The 20,332-nt window shown below is 41.2% G+C and overlaps 1 protein-coding gene and 1 pseudogene across 11 annotated transcripts in view; one reads left to right on the top strand and one right to left on the bottom strand.

Annotated features, from left to right (window-relative positions):
• Positions 1 to 20,332, bottom strand: part of SMG6 (SMG6 nonsense mediated mRNA decay factor) — a 232,660-nt gene that overhangs the window by 71,744 nt on the left and 140,584 nt on the right. The gene's annotated exons all lie outside the window — the stretch shown is intronic.
• LOC123842859 (hsc70-interacting protein-like) lies at positions 808 to 2,952 on the top strand (annotated as a pseudogene). The gene is made up of 2 exons (XR_010408614.1): positions 808 to 1,075; positions 1,283 to 2,952. The product of XR_010408614.1 is annotated as a hsc70-interacting protein-like (transcript).

Raw genomic sequence — 20,332 nt, 5'->3', positions numbered from 1 at the left:
GCACCGCCCTATGTGCTGCCTCTAGCTGCCTTATCCCTCATTCCAGCACACCACTGTCCTGCCTACTCAACCCAACAGCCTCTCTAACCACTGTAAACTCCCTTAATAGTATAAATTTGAAAGTTTACAATATTATTTCACAAGTGCCATTTCATTTAATACTCAAAACAACTGATGGGGGGTGGTAGTATTCCTTTTTCTTAGGTGTAAAAACTAAGGTCCATAGTTTTATTAATGGGGTTGGGATGCAAACTCTTGATTTTGAACTTTCTGTTCTTTCCACCTCTGTATCACACTGCCTCTCAAAAGGATTTATCATTTTCATCACACTGACGTCACCAGAAAGTATTCACTCAGCTGCATATGATAATATCCTGGGGGCTGTGCAGAGGTGGTCATCATCTCCTTAGGAGTGTCCAACCTCAAACATGTATCCTCAAAGGCTTCCTTTTCCAATTTCCCCATTTTAATCAACAGTAGCTCAAAATTTTTAGTTATTTAATCTCAAAATTTTGTAAAAATATTCAATTCTCTCCTCCTTTAACCTAGTTATATTTAAACAAATAACCAAGTCATACTGTAATGGTGCCCTCATATCCACCTTTTCCCTTTTGTTACTATGGATGGTAGTCTGAACTAGATTGTCATTCATATAATCTTAGACATTACACTACTAACTGGCCTCTTGCTTGTACTTTTCCTCCCCTCCTAAAGGCTGCCACCAGATTAGTCCTTTGTACCTCCAAATCTGTCATGCTATTCTCTTCCCCAACATTTTATTTTTATATAAAAACATTTTTTACGATCACGCTGAGCTAGTACCCGGGCTTGGAATCGGGCCGCAACCTCAGCCGCGCCTGCCGCCTTTCACCGCCTCTGAACCATGGACCCCCGCAAAGTGAGCGAGCTTCGGGCCTTCGTGAAAATGTGTAAGCAGGATCCGAGCGTTCTGCACACCGAGGAAATGTGCTTCCTGCGGGAGTGGGTGGAGAGCATGGGGGGTAAAATACCACCTGCCACTCATAAAACTAAATCAGAAGACAATATCAAGGAAGAAAAAACAGATAGTAAGAAGGCGGAGGGGGGGGCGCCTGGGTGGCTCAGTTGGTTAAGCGACTGCCTTCGGCTCGGGTCATGATCCTGGAGTCCCGGAATCGAGTCCCGCATCGGGCTCCCTGCTCAGCGGGGAGTCTGCTTCTCCCTCTGACCCTTCCCCCTCTCATGCTCTATCTCATTCTCTCTCTCAAATAAATAAATAAAATCTTTTAAAAAAAAAGAAAAGGCGGAGGAAAACATAAAGACAGACGAACCATCAAGTGAGGAAAGTGATCTAGAAATTGACAATGAAGGTGTGATTGAACCAGATACTGATGCCCCTCAAGAAATGGGAGATGAAAATGTAGAGATAACCGAGGAAATGATGGATCAGGCAAATGATAAAAAAGTGGCTGCCATTGATGCCCTAAATGATGGTGAACTACAGAAAGCCATTGACTTGTTCACAGATGCCATCAAACTGAATCCTCGCTTGGCCATTCTGTATGCCAAGAGAGCCAGTGTCTTCATCAAATTACAGAAGCCAAATGCTGCCATTCGAGACTGTGACAGAGCTATTGAAATAAATCCTGATTCAGCTCAGCCTTATAAGTGGCGAGGGAAAGCACACAGACTTCTGGGCCATTGGGAAGAAGCAGCACATGATCTTGCCCTTGCTTGTAAACTGGATTACGATGAAGATGCTAGCGCAATGCTGAAACAAGTTCAACCGAGGGCCCAGAAAATTGCTGAACATCGGAGAAAGTATGAGTGAAAACGTGACGAGCGAGAGATCAAAGAAAGAATAGAAAGGGTTAAGAAGGCTCGGGAAGAACATGAGAGAGCCCAGAGGGAGGAAGAAACCAGACAACAATCAGGAGCTCAGTATGGCTCTTTCCCAGGTGGCTTTCCTGGGGGAATGCCTGGTAATTTTCCTGGAGGAATGCCTGGAATGGCAGGGGGGATGCCTGGAATGGCAGGAATGCCTGGGCTCAATGAAATTCTTAGTGATCCAGAGGTTCTCGCAGCCATGCAGGATCCAGAAGTTATGGTGGCCTTCCAGGATGTGGCCCAGAACCCAGCGAATATGTCAAAATATCAGAGCAATCCAAAGGTTATGAATCTCATCAGTAAATTGTCATCCAAATTTGGAGGTCAAACATAATAATGCCCTTCTGACAAATAAAGCCCTTGCTGAAGGAAAAGCAACGATCACCTAATGGATGTCGCAATAATACAAACCAGTGTACCTCTGACTTTCTCATGAAGAAAGCTGGGGTGCTGTGAAGAGAATCCCTACCCCTCTGCCCCATATGCAACTGAAACATTCTATAGTGGCTTGCCATTAGGGTAGTCATTCAGATAATGTTTTCCTACTAGGAATTACAAACTTTAAACACTTTTAAACCTTAAAAATATTTAAAAACATATTAAAAGGGTGTGTTAGTCCCTACATTTTTCTTTACTAATCATTTCAGTTTTTTTCCTTTGGATTAATTAGGCAAGGAAGATATTTCAGTGTGGAAGATTTATTGCTCAGTTTGAGTGAAATAAAGGTTTATTAGTGGGAGGCAAATATAACATTTAAATAGATGAAGTTTGAGTTGGAGATATGGTTTCTGAGGCATTTTGACTTGTCTTCTTAAATGCTTTATTTTTTAAACACAATTTATTTGGATAAAACCATTGGGACCACCAGTATTGCAGTAGGACCTGGGTAGGGACCGGAAGTGCTTGGCAGGGCAGCAGCAACCTTACTCCTTTTATATAGTGTGCACCCTTGTGCAGATGCATTTAAATCTTACACGGTGGTGAAGGGATGATTTTTATAATGCTGCAGTAGAATTGGATTACTTAGCTGTGTTCTTGTCTGATATAGAAAATAAATGTTTGCATTATTTCCACATAGGGGAAAAACAAAACAAAACAAAACAAAACATTTTTTAAGTATAAAGTATTTTTTAATACTTTTAAAACTGATTTCCCATAAATCCTCACTAAGGTAAGGTTTTCCTTTTAGAGCCGCATACTCATATTTGTTTCAGGTTTCCTCTCTTGTATTCATTCCCTTAGCACAATGAATGGTATAAACACGTAGCTGTCGCTCAAATAATGAAAGAATAAATGGCAGGCAGGCATAATAAAAACACTAAGAAAATAAATGAAAAATAACGTATCTCCCATGAAAAAAGTACGGTCAAGAATATATTCTTTTTGTGGATGGGAGAATAAGTTTAAGTACTGAGCTATTTTAGGAAGGAAATGATAGTTCTACATTAGAAATTTATTAATGTATATCCCTATTTTTTAAAGTGTTTTTTTTTTTTTTTTAATTTGAGAGAGAGAGAAAGTGCAAGTGGCAGGGGGAGGAGCAGAGAGAGAGGGACAAACAGACTCTGTGTTGAGCATGGAGCCTGATGTGGGGCTTGATCCCACAACCCCCTGAGATCATGACCTGAGCCAAAATCAAGAGTCAAACACTCAACTGACCGAATCAGCCAGGCGCCCCCCTCCCCATTAATGGTCAAAAAAGGAAGATCACATGATTATCACCAGATGAAGAAAAAATATTTAATAAAATTTAACCCTCATTCATTTATGATTAAAAATAACTTCAGTAGACCAGGAATAGAAGGGCATATCCTTAACCTGATAAAAGATATTTATCAGAATCTATGGCGGGTGCCTGGGTGGTTCAGTTGGCTAAGCATCTGCCTTCAGCTCAGGTCATGATCCCAGGGTCCTGGGATTGAGCCCCGCATTGGGCTCCCTGCTCGGTGGGAAGCCTGTTTCTCCCTCTCCCTCAGCCCCTCCCCCTGCTTGTGCTCTCTCTGTCTCTCTCTCTCAAATAAATAAATAAAATCTTAAAAAAAAAAAGACTCAATGGCAATATAGCAGCTTTAGAAGCTTAGAAGCATTGCTATTCAGGTCAGAAACAAAGTAAAGATTTCTCTTATTATGGCAACTATTTCCAGAACAAATAATAGTAGAGTTGGTAGAAGCTCAAAAGAAAAAATAGCACTCATATTTATACCATTAATAGTCAACTGGAAAATGTAACAAAAGCTGTGCAACTATTTTTAAAAAAAATTTATTTCAGAGAGTACATGAGCATGTGGGGGGAGGGGTAGAGGGAGAACGAGAATCTCAAGCAGACTTTTTTTTTTTTTTTTTTTGAGAATCTCAAGCAGACTTTGTGCTCAGCGCAGAGCCGGACGTGGGGCTTGATCCCATGACTCTGAGATCATGACCTGAGCCAAAATCAAGAGTCGGATGCTCCACTGACTGAGCCACCCAGGTGCCCCACAGGTGTAAGTGTTTTTATGGAAAAAATTATAAAATATCCTGAAAGGGTATAAAAGAAGACCTGAATTAAATTAATAGTATATCATGTTCATGGATAGAAAGATTTAATATTGTAAATATGGCAATTTTCCCCAAATTAATCTTTGAATGCAATACAATTACAAACAAAATCCCTACAGAGGTTCTGCTGGAATTTGAAAAGTTGATCTCATCTGGAAGAAGGACTAGAAGATTCAAGATATTTCTTTTTTTTTTTTTTTAAAGATTTTATTTATATTTATTTGAGAGAGAGAGAATGAGAGACAGAGAGCATGAGAGGGAGGAGGGTCAGAGGGAGAAGCAGACTCCCTGCTGAGCAGGGAGCCCGATGCGGGACTCGATCCTGGGACTCCAGGATCATGACCTGAGCCGAAGGCAGTCGCTTAACCAACTGAGCCACCCAGGCGCCCGAGTCAAGATATTTCTATAAAACAAGAAAAAGGTGGAGACTTGCCCTCCTAGTTTTAAAGACTTATAAACCATAATGGTGGTAATGACTGGCCCAATGGATTAATGAAACAGAACAAAGAACCATGAAACTGACCCACATATAGGGAAACCTGATTTACAAAAATAAATTCCAGACAGATCAAAGATATAAATGTATAAAGTAAAATAAAACTTTAAGAAGAAGAAAATCTAGGTATATATTCCTTGTGACCTCAGGGTAGATAAGGCTCTCTTCCCCGCCCCCACCCCACCCCCGCCCAGATAGAATTGTAATTCCTCTTGTTGACAGTTTAACCTAACAACAAAGTGGTTTTTTAAAAAAAGACCAAATGACAGATCTTATATAGAGATGAAAGTAACTCTTTACCCCACCAAATTACAAGCCTTGGCCTATTATTAGGGCAATTGATTGTTCTATACAATAAAACTTAAAGCACATTTGCTATGAAATGTATTCCAGTGGACTTATTTTAAATTTTTAAATTTTGGAATATTTCAAACATACAAAAAAGTAGAGACTAGTACAAGTAAATCTGATTACCACCACCCAGTTTCAACACAGGCCAATATTATATGCACATCTAGGAAGAATTTCTTAAATAAGATATAAAGCATAAAGGAACTAACTGATAAATCTGTCAGAAAAAGAATTTCTATACAAATGAAAACATTATAAATGAATTTAAAAGATAAACTATAGATTGGAAGATTTGCAATACACGTAGCTGACAAAGGATTCATATCAAACCTGCAAATAAATAAGAAGCAATCAGAAGAAATAAGGAGAGAAAAATGGGCAGAGAATATGAACATGGAATTCAAAGAGGAAATTCCAATGTCTAATTAATAAATGAAGAAATGTTTAACCCCTTTACTAATAAGAAAAATGAAAAATAAAACAAGATAGGATTTAAAACCCATCGATTTGGCAAAAATAAAAATTATGCATCTGTAAGACAGATCAATAAATTGTGGTATATTCATATAATGGACTACTATACATCAATTAAAATTAAAGAAGCACAACTACACACATCCTGGATAAATCTAGAAGCTGTAATATTGAGTAAGAAAAGCAAAGGAGATGACAATCACAGTATGTCATGCGTATAAAGTCTAAACATGCAAAAATAATACTATATTGTATTTAAGATATATATATATTACAAAGATACACAAATATAATGAATTCAGGATACTGGTTACTTTTAGGGAAGGAGAAAGAGAAATGCGATCCAAGAGGGATACAGAAAGAGTTTCAACCATATCTATAATGCATTATTTCTTTTATTCTTTTCATTTTTTAAATTTTTTAAAGATTTTATTTATTTATTTGACACAGAGAGAGACACAGTGAGAGGGGGAACATGGCAGGGGGGTGGGAGAGGGAGAAGCAGGCTTCCTTCAGAGCAGGGAGCCCGATGTGGGGCTTGATCCCAGGACCCTGGGACCATGACCTGAGCCGAAGGCAGACGCTTAATGACTAAGCCACCCAGGTGCCCTATTTTTATTTTCAAAAGATTTTACTTATTCATTCACTTGAGAGAGAGGAGGAAGAGCAGAGGGAGAGGGACAAGCAGACTCCATGCTGGGCTCAATCTCATGACTCCGAGATCATGACCTGAGCCGAAATCAAGAGTCGGATGCTCAACCAACTGAGCCACCCAGGCGCCCCTGTATTCTTTCTTTTAAAAATGAGTAGAATTGGGGCACCTGGGTGGCTCAGTCATTAAGTGTCTGCCTTTGGCTCAGGTCATGATCGCAGGGTCCTGGGATTGAGCCCCACATCAGGCTCCCTGCTCCACGGGAAGCCTGCTTCTCCCTCTCCCGCTCCCCCTGCTTGTGTTCCCTCTCTTGCTGTGTCTCTGTCAAATAAATAAATAAAATCTTTGAAAAAAAAAAAGAGTGGAATGTACCCAGGTGTTTGTTAACTATTCTATTTTTCTTTATGTAACGATTTCTTAAAAAACAAAAAACCCTCAAACAACTGAGCAGAGACCAGGATCACTTGCCAAGATAGTTCTATGTTGCATAAGGGTGGAGGTCAGCCTCTGCTTACGACCACCATTCACCGTCAGTTCTTCTACTTTAAGGGTGCTAATAAAACTATAGCTCCAAGTTGTAGGTGCTAGAACAGGTTATGTGATAGATTCTATGCACTTCCACAGTCAGTCTTTTATCACATTGCGCCATTTTATTTCCTTCTTGGTATTTAACATAAGCTGAATTTATTTAGCTTATTTCTGGGTTTTAAAAATATTTATTTATTTGAGAGAGTGAGCAAGCAGGGGAAGGGGCAGAGGAAGAGGGAGAGAGAATCCCAAGCAGACTCCCTGCTGAGCATGGAGCCAGACTCGGGGCTTGATCTCACGACCCTGCGGATCATGACCCAGCAGAAACCAAGAGCCAGACGTTCAACCAACTGAGCCACCCAGGTGCCCCTATTTAGCTTATTTCTTTACTTGGTTACTCTTTGTCTCCCTTTAACTAGAGCGTAATGTCCATAAGGTAAGAGAGAGTATCTGTATCATTTACCACAGAATTCCTCGTACATGAATAGTGCCTGGCAAACAGTAAGTGCTCAATAAATATCTAATGTTAAATGAACATTAGGAGTCAAGCCTATCAGCATAAATTAAGGGGAAATGTTTAACTCTTGCAGAAAAGCCCAGGTTACATACTGCTATAAGTTCAAGTACCAATCTCCGGGAGGCGTCCATGTGGAAGAGACCGGCCACAGCTACAACTAGAACACTGAGGCAGGGAGAGTGGGAATGAAGAGAAAATACAAAATTGTATTTGGAAACAAAATTTCTATTAACAAGATATAGAAACTTCAAGCCTCTGGATTCTCTACAGACACCTAATTAATTACCCAGCACAACCATCTCATTCAAGTTCCAACATGAGTCAGGGATATGAACTTTCTAAAAACCTAAATAAAGCATGTCACTTAATCCCTTTTTCCAGGTTCAGGTTTAGGAAAAAAACAGAAGAAGAAAGAGAACAGGGAATGGAAAAACAAGAAGACACATCAAATGTATTGCTTTTTTTTTTTTTTAAAGATTTTATTTATTTATTTGAGAGAGAGAGATAGCAAGAGCAGGAACACAAGCAGCGGAGTGGGAGAGGGAGAAGCAGGCTCCCCGCAGAGCAGGGAGCCCGATGTGGGACTCGATCCCAGGACCCTGGGATCACGACCCGAGCCGAAGGCAGCCACCCAACAACTGAGCCACCCAGGCGCCCCAGGCTCACTTGGTGGAGCCCTCTTTTATTGCTTTTAACACAGTTCCTGACTAATCCTGAGGAGGAGAACGGCATGCCTGTAGTGGGTATCTGGAAAGGCTCTTCCCCCCGGGGCTGTGGTGAAGGCTACCACCCACCTTTAGGTAATTATGGCACTTTCTTAAGAGGCCCTGTAGAGTAACAGTGGTTCAAATGGGCTCTGGGATTAGGCTTCTTGGGCCTGAATTCTGACTGCATTTACTACCTGTGTAACCTTGGGCAAGTCAATTAATGGTTCTATACCTCAGTTTCTTAAATATAAAACGGAGGCTAATAATGGTACCTACTGAATAGGACTGTGAGGATTAAATGTTTTCATACATGTAAAGCTCTTAGAATAATACCTAAGACACAGCAAGCCCTCAATAAATGGTAGCTTTTTTTTTTAAAAGATTTTATTTATTTGACAGAGAGAGACACAGTGAGAGAGGGAACACAAGCAGGGGGAGTGGGAGAGGGAGAAGCAGGCTTCCCACCGAGCAGGGAGCCCGATGTGGGGCTCAATCCCAGGACACTGCGATCATGACCTGAGCCGAAGGTAGACGCTTAACGACTGAGCCACCCAGGCACCCCCATAAATGGTAGCTTTTATTTTAATTACTCATCTGGAAGAGAGGGACATTCATGCTTAATTCTTTGAAAAAAACTGCTTGCCCTGGAGACTTGGATGACTAAATCATTAGCCAATGAAACAGAGACAACACAAAACAGTGGGAAAGCAGTAGACCAAAACTCAAAATGCCTGTTGGGGCAGAGACTGCCAGTTACTTCCCAGTACCCAGTTTCCTCCTCTTCAGTAAAAGAACTTTGATTTTTAGCTGGGTACATTTTTGTCTGACTAAGTGACTACTATATTTCCAACCTTCTCTGCAGCTAAGGCAGCCATGCAACTGACACGTCAGCAGAAGTTTTATGTAAAACCTCAAAGAAATCTTTTTAAAAGTGTGAGGGGGATCCTTTCTGTCCTCCTCCTCCATTATGCTGTGCAGCCAACCCAGGATGGGGCCACATCCTGTGATACTGGAGTAGTGAGCCAGAAGAGGCCTCACTTGGTGGAGCCCTCACACTAGCGTTGGACTGTCCATTTCTGGACTGTGATGTGAGAGAATAAAGCTTTGTGTGTGTAGGACTTTGTAGATGGGGTTCACATTCACTCAAACTTAATGATATATCTGGGTTCTGACCTATTATTATTATACAACTGCAGATAAAATAGTCTTTTTAAGTGTGAAAAATATCTCAGAGAGTTGTGGGAATCAAGTGAAATAACACATCATAACAGCACTATATAAAATGATGATGTGGGTGCCTGGGTGGCTCAGTTGGTTAAGCCACTGCCTTTGGCTCAGGTCATGATCCTGGTGTCCCAGGATCAAGTCCCGCATAGGGCTCCCTGCTCAGCAGGAAGTCTGCTTCTCCCTTTGACCCTCCCCACTCTCATGCTCTCTCTCTCTCCCAAATAAATAAAATCTTAAAAAAAAAAAAAAAAAGATTTAAAACGATGATGTAACTGTTATCAATGGAAACAAGAGACACTCAGAAAGGAAATGCAGGTGTGATAATGATCAATGAGAAACACAAAGATACAGATTTAGAAAAGGATTAGAAAAAGTCTAGGAATAGACACTGTACTATGAGAGGTTCTTACAGAAGATCACGAAAGCTGATCACTCAGGAGAGATAATAAATACCCTGTATCCTGAATCCTGTAAAATACATGACTAAATTATCTTGATAGGAATCTCATTATGTCCCATTCTTTGGAGTCCACTATCTCTGATCCTGATTCATTGTTAATTAGATGAATTTTGCCCTTCAAATCCCAATGTCTCCCTTTCTATATTCTTCCTGTGATTACCCCTAATCTTTTTTTTTTTTAATTTTTATTTTTTGACAGAGAGACACAGCGAGAGAGGGAACACAAGCAGGTGGAGTGGGAGAGGGAGAAGCAGGCTCCCCACTGAGCAAGGAGCCCAATGCGGGGCTCGATCCCAGGACCCTGGATCATGACCTAAGCCGAAGGCAGACGCTTAACGACTGAGCCACCCAGGCGCCCCAGTCCCTAATCTTAATAATCAAGTCATACTTCTGGACTTTACCGCAAAGCAGAGCTAACAAAACTTCTAGCAATGATAAAAATTTTTTCTACCTACTCTTGACAATATGGTAGCCATTACTCCCATGTCGCTATTAACCACTTGAAATGTGGCTAATGTGACTGAAGAATTGACTTTTGAATTTTACTTAATTTTAAATAACTTAAATTTAAATAGACTCACATGGCTACTGGCTACTGCTTCTGGACAGTGCAGCCTATAGAATGAGCTCTAGGAAAGAGGAGGAAATTGTCATTTCCTCATTCCTATTTGATCTCATTTCTTCATAATACCTGTGCAAAAATGCTTTCTCTTAGCCTATTCCTGATTGCCTTACATCCTTAGAGAGTCCCCATATTTCCCTATTTGGGATTTGAGTAATTATTGCCTTCTTTTCAGAGGAATAAGCAGATTTGTTCAAAACACACACACACACACACACAGTTCTGAGACAAACATCCTTCAGGTAAAGCTTTACTGAACACACCAGAATGACTGGATTCAGTGAATCCACCAAAAAATGCACAAAAGATGATTACTTCCCTGAAAAGGACAGACTCTTTTTTTGCTTTTTGGTCTAAAGACATCAGAAGTTTGGGCGCCTGGGTGGCTCAGCTGGTTAAGCGTCTGCCTTTGGCTCAGGTCATGATCCCAGAGTCTGGGATCAAGCCCCACATCGGGCTCCCTGCTCAGCGGGAAGTCTGCTTCTCCTTCTCCCACTCCCCCTACTTGTGCTTTCTCTCTCTCAAATGAGTAAAATCTTTAAAAAAAAAAAAAAAAGACATCAGAAGTTCAATTATCCTTCTTGATAAGCCCTTATATATTCAATATAAGACTAGTATGTTCTAATTAAATAAAACAGGTCGAGAAACAGGCAAGTTCTGCTCCTAGGAGAAGATTAAACTAAAAGAAATGGCCTGAAGCAATGTTACTAACCACGGAAGGCTTGGTATAGTAAATAAAGCTGTCAAAATAAGAAATCTGTCCGGGTGCCTGGATGGCTCAGTCGGTTATCTGCCTTCTGCTCACGTCATGATCCCAGGATCCTGGGACTGAGCAACATGTCGTTGGGCACTCTGCTTGGTGGGGAGCCTGCTTCTCCCTCTCCCTCTGCCCCCCACCCCGCTTGTGCTCTCTCTCTCTCTCTCAAATAAATAAATAAAATCTAAAAAAAAAAAGCAATCTGTCAAGTTGAGGAATTAGTATCTTCATGATGGGGGATGGGAAGTTGGTTAAAATGATACTGCAGGTAATTTAACTTCTCATGAAGGACTGATACCGCTCAACAATGCTAACTCAGTCTCAAGAAGTAAAACTCAACAATTTACTGGCCTGCTCCATCTGCCTGGACAACTCTAGGCATTTCTAAGATCGACATATTTCAGTTCAGGACTGGGAAAATTCTCTTAAGTGTCTACTATTAGCCTGACAGGGAAGACAGAAAAGAAGCTCCAGAAGAGGGCCCCAGAGGTGGTGATAATACAGACAAATGTCTTTCTAGCTTCAAAAACACATACTAGAACAAATACCCTGACCCTGATGACCCCTCCAGGCTGCTACTCAGGTGCTCATGTTTTAGATGTGAGCAAAAGTGTAATTCCTTCAGAAACTCCTTGATGTGAATCCAAGAAATGATGTGACAGTACTTGCTGCAGATTTCCCTTGCAGGCACACCACTCTGACCTTTTTCAAATGCAAATTGGCTTACTCATTATAGCTGTCAGGTTTCTTGGGGAAGAGTTTAAAAGGCAACACTATGCTCTGATCTGAGGAGTATGGCTGACCCTGACTAAGTGAGAAGGAGGGACAAAGGACACCTGGAGGATGACCCCTGTGAGAAAGCTTGGTGGGACAGGCCAGGACAGAACTCAATGGGAAATGGAAATCTCTGGCTCTGTAGATTCTTGCTTGAGTTGGACCACCTTGATTTTTGGCAGCCCCTCCCCCTCCTATGTTGACTCAGATATTGACTGATCTTAGTATAGAATCCAAAAGTCCCCCAGACCTCTAAGTCAGCTCTCCCTTGTCTTTAGGGCAGCAGTGCCTGTAAACCATGTCATCCAGCTATGCCCCACTGGCTCTTCTGCAGCACCAGACTAGCCACTTGGGGACGTCTATGAAAGAGCAGTTTCAAGGAGCTCACAATTTAAAGTTCAGTGTGTAATCTTAAAAAGGCAGATGCAGGCAGAAAGGGGTGAGAGATGCTCTCAGAATAACTGTGTCCACACTCAGAAAAATGCCCCCGATCTTTCTAGGAGTTGTTACACCACAACATGAAAATACAGGTATTTAGTAGGGGCTGGGGAGGGAAAAAAGCCCTGGAATTTCATAAATGAGAGAAAAAAATATGGAGTAAAGGCAGGTAGTAGTTGGGATTAATGAAAATGATACAGTGGAACCTTTAGACTCTCAAACATAAAGGCCAGGGAAAGGAGGCCTGGAAATTGAAACATGCCTAGATTAAGGAGCCTGTCCCCATCTACAGGAAGTTTATCCCTAACATCTAAATAGTCATGTTTTAAAATCAACAAGTTTGCTGTTTTTCAGCTGCCACTGACCGGAACCCCCAGTGGCTCTGGCCCACAGTGTAGACAGACTGTGCCCAGCCGGACTAGATGAAGACATGTAGCCGGAAGTCAGCCAGCCAGCCCGACCCCTCCCAGCTTTGGGAGGAGTCTGAGCAAAATGCTACCCAGCTAAAGGAGTAGTAGGCAAGACCGTTTAACCCTAGCAGCACAGGGTTATACTAAGGGTCCTGCATCTCAATCAGCAGATTCAGAGTTGGTGGTCTAGGACCCCAGGGAACTCCAAGAATGAGAACAGAAACCCACCAGCAAGTTCACCAGGACCTTTGGTCCTCCACTGCAGTTGCATATTCACGTTCACAGTCGCGTATTTTAAAAATTTGATACAATTATCTCCTAGAAATTACTGTATGTAGTCTCTTGGGATCTAAAGCAATTAAGTGAAGATAAATTTCTTTCATGGAGCAAGCTGTCAAAGGATGAAGCAATTTCATTCCCCATTTGAAGTGGAAGCTTTGGGTCATGCATGGTTTATTTGAAACAATGCCATCACCTAAAGCTGCTGATCTTATCTCTAACTCCGTTCTCCGTTTCAAACTGCTGGAGATATGTAGCGTGGCACTGCCTGAAGTTATGACATCTGGCTCAAGGCCAGCAACAGAACACGCCAGCTCCTCTTCTAGGTTTTAAGCGTAAGAGGATAAAAAATCATATTAAAAGAAGAGAACTATATAGGTGAAGTCTGTTAAACCCAAGGCATCAGTTGTGACTACAGAGGCACCCTAGTGAAGGGGAAGTGGTACAAGAGCAGGCAGGAACGCCCCCCAAAGGGGAGAAGAGTGAAATACATGCTGAGAGGAACCAGATTTTTCTCTTCTGTGGGACCAAAACCAAACCAAGGGTGGGGCCTATTTCATGAAACAGCCTGATAGATGGAAAGCATACCAGGCTGAGAATGAGAAGCTCCAGGTTCTAATTTCAGCACTTATAAGACTGTGCACGAGATTGGGGGGAAAGTTCTCATTAACTCTTTTTCTTTTGAATTGCAGCTGGTACTTTATTTAAAAAATTTTCTTCATAACCATGTTTTATTTATTTTACAACATACCAGTCAATGTGCTATCTAGGTAATAGTATTCAAAGTTTTTTTAAGCCACTAAAATGGTCTTCAGGTGAAATCCATGCACGTCAGACTATTCCCAAGCACTGCTTTCAATAGGAACAACCTTGAAAAACTAGAATTGGCTTTCAAGTGTTAGTGAGCTGGAATCACCAGAAGAGCTTGTTAAAAGTGACTACTGGGCTCCACCCTCAGAGTTTCTGATTCATGGGTCTGGAGTAGGGCCTAAAACATTACATACCTAACATGTTCTCAGGTGAATCTCTCGCTCCTAGTCCTAGTACTACAATTTGAGAACCAGTGGTATAGAGGAATCTAGTCAGGAGAATAATTGAGAATTGGAGTGTCTCATAGAGTAGCCAATAGCCACATGTGGATATTTCAATTTAATTAAAATTAAGATTTCTAAATAAATCTTTAAAAATCTTAAAAAATTTCTGTTTCTCAGCTGCACTAGTCAAATTTCAAGTACTCAAGAGTCACATGTGTCTAGTGGTTACCATATAGGATAGTGTAGAAACAGATCATTTCCCTTACCACAGAAAGTTCTATGTGATAGTGCTGGTCAAGAATCTATTTGATTTTGGGGCATCTGGCTGGCTCAGTCAGTGGAGCATGTGGTTCTTGATCTCGGGGTCATGAGTTCGAGCCCCACTTTGGGTGTAGAGATTACTTATAAAAAATAACCTTAAAAAAAAAAGAATCTGGGGCGCCTGGGTGGCTCAGTTGGTTAAGCGACTGCCTTCGGCTCAGGTCATGATCCTGGAGTCCCGGGATCGAGTCCCGCATCAGGCTCTCTGCTCGGCAGGGAGTCTGCTTCTCCCTCTGACGCTCCTCCCTCTCATGCTCTCCGTCTCTCATTCTCTCTCTCAAATAAATGAATAAAATCTTTAAAAAAAAAAAAAAGAATCCATTTGATTTTGCTGGTGAATATTTAGCCTAGAGAAAACTTAAAGAGAATTTCACATATACTGAAATGTGTCAGGTATTAAAAACACAGACTCTGCAATTCTAAGAGAATCTCTCTAAAACCAGTAAGTGGAAACCATAAAAAGGTAGACTATGTTCAGTTTGGGAAAGAACTTTTTAATAGTGGCTATCTCATGATATATTAAACTCTGGGAAGTACCTGAAGCAGAGGCTATGAGGACACAGGAGATTACTTAATTAGGTAGGAGACTGACCATGATGTTTTCTAAGGGGCTGCCTAATTTCATGACTCTTTTGTAATTAACTCGATCCAATTTGATAGTAACTATCATGGCAAACCATCCCTTTTTGCATCTGGGATAGTTTTCTAAAGCATTTATTTCAGATAGAAAGAACTTCCTTTTTTTAAGGGCATTTTGGTTGATAAACTTTCCCAGTTCATATTGTTTAAAAATGTCTTGGAACACCAAAGTACAGCTAACAAAAGAAAAAAATAAAGTAGATTTCATCAAAATTAAAAATTTCAGGGGCACCTGGGTGGCTCAGTTGGTTAAACATCTGACTCCAGCTTGGGTCATGATCTCAGGGTCCTGGGATCGAGCCCCTCATGGGGCTCCCAGCTCAACAGGGAGTTTGCTTCTCCCTCTCCCTCTGCCCCTGCTCATTCTCTCTCTCTTTCAAATAAATAGAATCTTAAAAAAAATTAAAAATTTCAATAAAGTGAAAAAACAATCAGCCCACAGAAAGGGAAAAAATATTTGCAAATCATGTATCTGATAATGGACTCTATCCAGAATATATAAAGAACTCCTACAACTCAACAATAAAAGACAATAATTTTAAAAATGGGCAAACTTTTTGAATACACATTTCCGTACTTTTATAATATCTTTACAAAGTACTTTCACAGACCTGAACATCTCTTGTACCCTTTTTGAGGTTGATAAGGCAGTTATAGGCTTCCTAGTTTTATTGAAAAAGAGACAGAAACCCAGAGGTGAGGGGAAAAGAAAGAAAAAGAGAAGCCCAGAGAGTCTATATGAATTGTCCAAGGCCACACAACCAGCCTATAGCAGAGTCAGGATCAGAGCTCACATCTGACACTTTCTTTTATTCTACTTTGCCTTCCTTTGCCTCAAAGGGAAAGAGTTAATGCTCGGGTATCCCAAGGCCAATCAAGTGAGAAAGTAGAAATTGTATTTTTAAAATGTGTACAATAAATAAGCACATAACAAAGACACTCAACATCATTATTCATTAAGGAAATACACATCAAAACCACAAAGGGATATCACTTCACACTCATTAGGATGGCTATTACCAAAAAACCAGAAAATAACAAGTGTTGGTGAAGATGCAGAAACACTGGAATTCTTGTGCACTGCTGGTGGGAATGTAAATGGTGCAGCCATGTGGAAAGCAGTATGGCAATTCCTCAAAAAACTAAACATAGAAGTACCATATGATCCAGCAATGCCGCTTCTGTGTAGACATCCAAAAGATGTGAAAGGAAAGACTTGAACAGATATTTGTACACTGCCCATGTTCACAGCAGCACTACTCACAATCGCCAAAAGGTGCAAGCGACCCAACCGTCCATCCCATAGCTAAAGAGATAAACAAAATGTGGTGTATATAGACAACAGACTATTATTCAGCCTTAAAAAGGAAGGAAATTTTGACAGATACCACAAAAGAATGAACCTTGAAGATGTTATGCTAAGTAAAATAAGCCAGTCACAAAAAGACAGATATTGAATGATTTCACTTATATGAGGTTTGTCATCAAATTCAGAGAAAGATGGTTGCCAGAGGCTGGGAGAGGGAGGAAATGGGAAGTTAGTGTTTAATGGGTACAGTTTCAGTTGGGGGAAAATGAAAAAGTCCTGGAGATGGATGGTGGTGATGGTTGCAAAACAATGTGAATGTACTTGCCACAGAACTATACACTTAAAAATGGTAAATTTTACATTATGTATACTTTAAAAACTACAACTTAAAAAAATGGAATGAGCCTGTTTTAAATAAAACTTTAATTAGAGGAAAACCTCCCTTCCTAGCTCCTCACCCTCTTTGAAACATCCGGTATAGCCATTTTCCACCTTCTGGCACACTGACAACATAAGGAAGAACAGATTAAAGCTATCGGTGGACCAACAGCTGCCCTCTGACCTGGTACATTTTGGAGCAAAAAGCAACCTACACAGGCCTGTAGTTACTCTTTGACTTCATGGTCTGATTCTCAAGGCCAAAAACTATCTTGGACTCCATGTGAGATTCTGAGTTAAAGGAAGGAACACCAAAGCCTCTGTTTAGTCATCTGCTTATGGGTTGGGCCCTCCAGGAAACAGAGTTGATTCTTGGTCTAGAAGGCTAAAACTTACCTTATATCAAAATGTAAGCCAGGGGCAAAATACTAATTCCAACATTTAAGTTCCATGTCCACAGGACTTCAATGTTCTCACAGGGAGGATCCTGCTCATGTTTTGTAATCCTGAAAGGCAGAACCGCCTGCTCTTTAACATTCAGTTAAACCTGAGGGCTAGAGGGAAGGTAGACTGAATTCTGGGAAAAAGGTGTTCTTGGCGGGGGCCAACTGCATCCATGCTCTTGAGCATCAAGGGCCTAGTATCAATGCATTGGACAGATGATGTTATGTTTTCTACTGTGTTCATCATGATCCCCCAAAAGAACACAGCTACGTCCCCACCTAGTCAGGAGTAGCTCATCTCTCAGAAGCTAATCTCTTGACTCCTGGATGCTATGGAAGTGCTCAGACCCAACTCTGATATTCTTTATATGCTGTTCCCCAGAGTTAGACAGAAGGCACATCACTGTAGATCTCGGCCTATATGAAATGTTATGTCTAAAGTAGTAAGACAGGTTAAAAAAATCACAAATGAGTATCAGAGTAATTAGGTATGTGGTAGTTATACCTCATACCAAGGCGGTGAAATACTCTTCCCCCCAGCTCGCAAGGCCAGATCTCACTTGAATATGGAGGAGGACTTTTTTTTTTTAATATCCATAACCCAGCTGTGACACTTCCTTCCACCTCTACCTGTACATCTGTTTCCTACAGAGTGCTGCTGCCGCAAGTGAGATGCGTGAGGCTTCTGTAGATACTGGGGAACAAGATGGAACAAAAATGCTTCACACCTGCCTCCCAAATTACAGGAACGCTGGACTGGGGCCAACATAAGCTGGCACAGCACCAGCTGAAATGGACATCAATTAAGGAACCTGTCATCTTTCAAGACTGCAGGGTCTTTTTTCACTCTGCGATCCACACTGCTCCACAAACCAGCCGCGGCACCACTGGTAGAGTTTTCCAGATGGGATCATTTCCCTCAGATTCCACACTTGCAGATTTATTGCAGAACTTGTTTTTAACCCCTCCCTTTGTTGTTAAAGCCTGAACTATTATTCCACATTACAATTTTATCTTTAATTAAATTTATTTGTCCTTAGTAAAGTGAGAAATTTGTACCTACATGAGCAGAAACAGTTTTAAGCCTGCCTAAAAGATGTTTTGTTTACAAAAAGGCATTCAAATAACTGAGATTAGTGAAGGGTCAGAAATTCTTCTCTGTATATATCACTCCTACTGGGGTCAAAAGCCAGAAAGCCTTGACCAGACTACATTATCCTGGAGAAATGGACAGACCTCTGGGACTAAAACAGGCCTTCTCTGACCATCGCATGCAGTGTTAGTGATCCATGTCATGTGCACAAAGAAACTCTGCTCGTGTGTAGTCAGTGGCAAATGTTATTTAAGAAAAATACCTTAAGAGTGTCAGCAATTAAAAAGGGACAAGAGTCTGGGAACAAGCCCAGCTGATCAGGAGGATCATAGAAGTGTAGCTCACCATCTTTGCCAACATGCTGGGCGTGTCGTTCTTCCTGCTTGCTTTTCTCTGATCACTACGTGGCTGTCAACAATCCCAAGAAATAGGAATGAAAGTGGCGCTTTCTCTGCCCCAGGGTTCCAGGACAGAGTCTGAGGCAAGATGGAGGGTGGGAGGGGCTTTCACACTTAATCCCTCCACCCAACACAACATGCAAAGCAACTACACCTGGATCTTTCCAAACAACTTTTATTTCCTCAAAGTCTTCCTTAACCTTATAGAACAAGAAGGTGCCACTAAATAGGGGCCAGTGTGGGGGCTTTCTTTTCTACTTCCTCTCCCCAATATAAAAATACAGATCTATTTTCTTAAAAAGTGACAAGATTCCACATAATACCTTTTCTTGACTTTTGTCCAATGGGGTAGGACCTATTTTCTCCACTGTACCTAAGTGGGCTGCCTTGTGGAAAAAAATTCCATGCAACATGAAAGAGTCCCATGATAAATAAATATCTCATCCACATTTAATGCATGTTCTGAGAACTGAATTCCATTGCCTCAGGGGGCTGCCTGTTGTTGCCAATTTGCTTCTCATGGCAGAACCCTGTGTGGCAGAGCCCTGACTAGGCTCTGCCGATGCTTGTTTGGAAAAGAGTCCAGCTGGAGATGAAAGAAGCTCTTCAAAGTGGGTGACTCCTTGGAGGCTATCACTTTAGGGCTTGGGAATGATTACTTATCAAAAACGCCTTCAGTCTGGAATATATTCTGGGCAAGAAGCTGGCCTGCCCTCTCGGGTGTTCCACTGGGGTTTGCAGAGCTGGAGAGGCCACAGATTTGGAGTGATGGAGAAACTGAAGAACCCAGTTGAAGGTAAGAGCCCCAAATCCACATCGTAGGTGGGGACAGGAGAGAGAGAAGGAATTTAAAAAAGCTTCAGACATCTGTCTGCACAATTCAATCTTGGCCCACCCTTCTCCACCCCCCTTTTATTTTAAATAAACAGCTTCAAAAGGGGTGGTCCTCAGATTTTTCTGCTGACTAAGATCTCGATTTCCTTACTTTCCTCTACCAAGAGAGCCTGAAACCTCTAGCTCTCAGCATCTAATCAGTCAAAACTTAGTCTCTGAAGTAAAAGGACTTGTAAGCTAGATCAAGAGAAAATATTTGTGACACATATATAGCTGACAAAGGACTTGCAACCAGGTTATATAAAGACCTCTCAAAACTCAGTAAGAAAATAAACAATAATACGCAAACAATGAATCATGGAACACTACATCAAAAACTAATGATGTGGGCACCTGGGTGGCTCAGTTGGTTAAGCGACTGCCTTCGGCTCAGGTCATGATCCTGGAGTCCCTGGAACGAGTCCCACATCAGGCTCCCTGCTCAGCAGGGAGTCTGCTTCTCCCTCTGACCCTCCCCCCTCTCATGCTCTATCTCATTCTCTCTCTCAAATAAATAAATAAAATCTTTAAAAAAAAACAAACTAATGATGTAATGTATGGTGATTAACATAACATAAAAAAAAACAAACAGTACAATTTAAAAATAGGCAGAAGATTTGAAGACACTTTACCAAAGATATACAAATGGCAAACACATGAAGAGAAGCTCAACATCATTAGCCATTAGTGAAATGCAAATTAAATCTGCAATGAGGTACCTGTTAGAATGACTTAAAACAACAACGACAAC

This window comes from Mirounga angustirostris, unplaced genomic scaffold (genome assembly GCF_029215605.1).
Source record: "Mirounga angustirostris isolate CCGP_5_RB_7025 unplaced genomic scaffold, mMirAng1.0.hap1 SCAF_17, whole genome shotgun sequence".
Lineage (NCBI taxonomy): Eukaryota > Metazoa > Chordata > Mammalia > Carnivora > Phocidae > Mirounga > Mirounga angustirostris.
The sequence above is the reverse complement of the archived record's forward strand: the minus strand, read 5'-3'. Positions and strand labels throughout refer to the sequence as shown.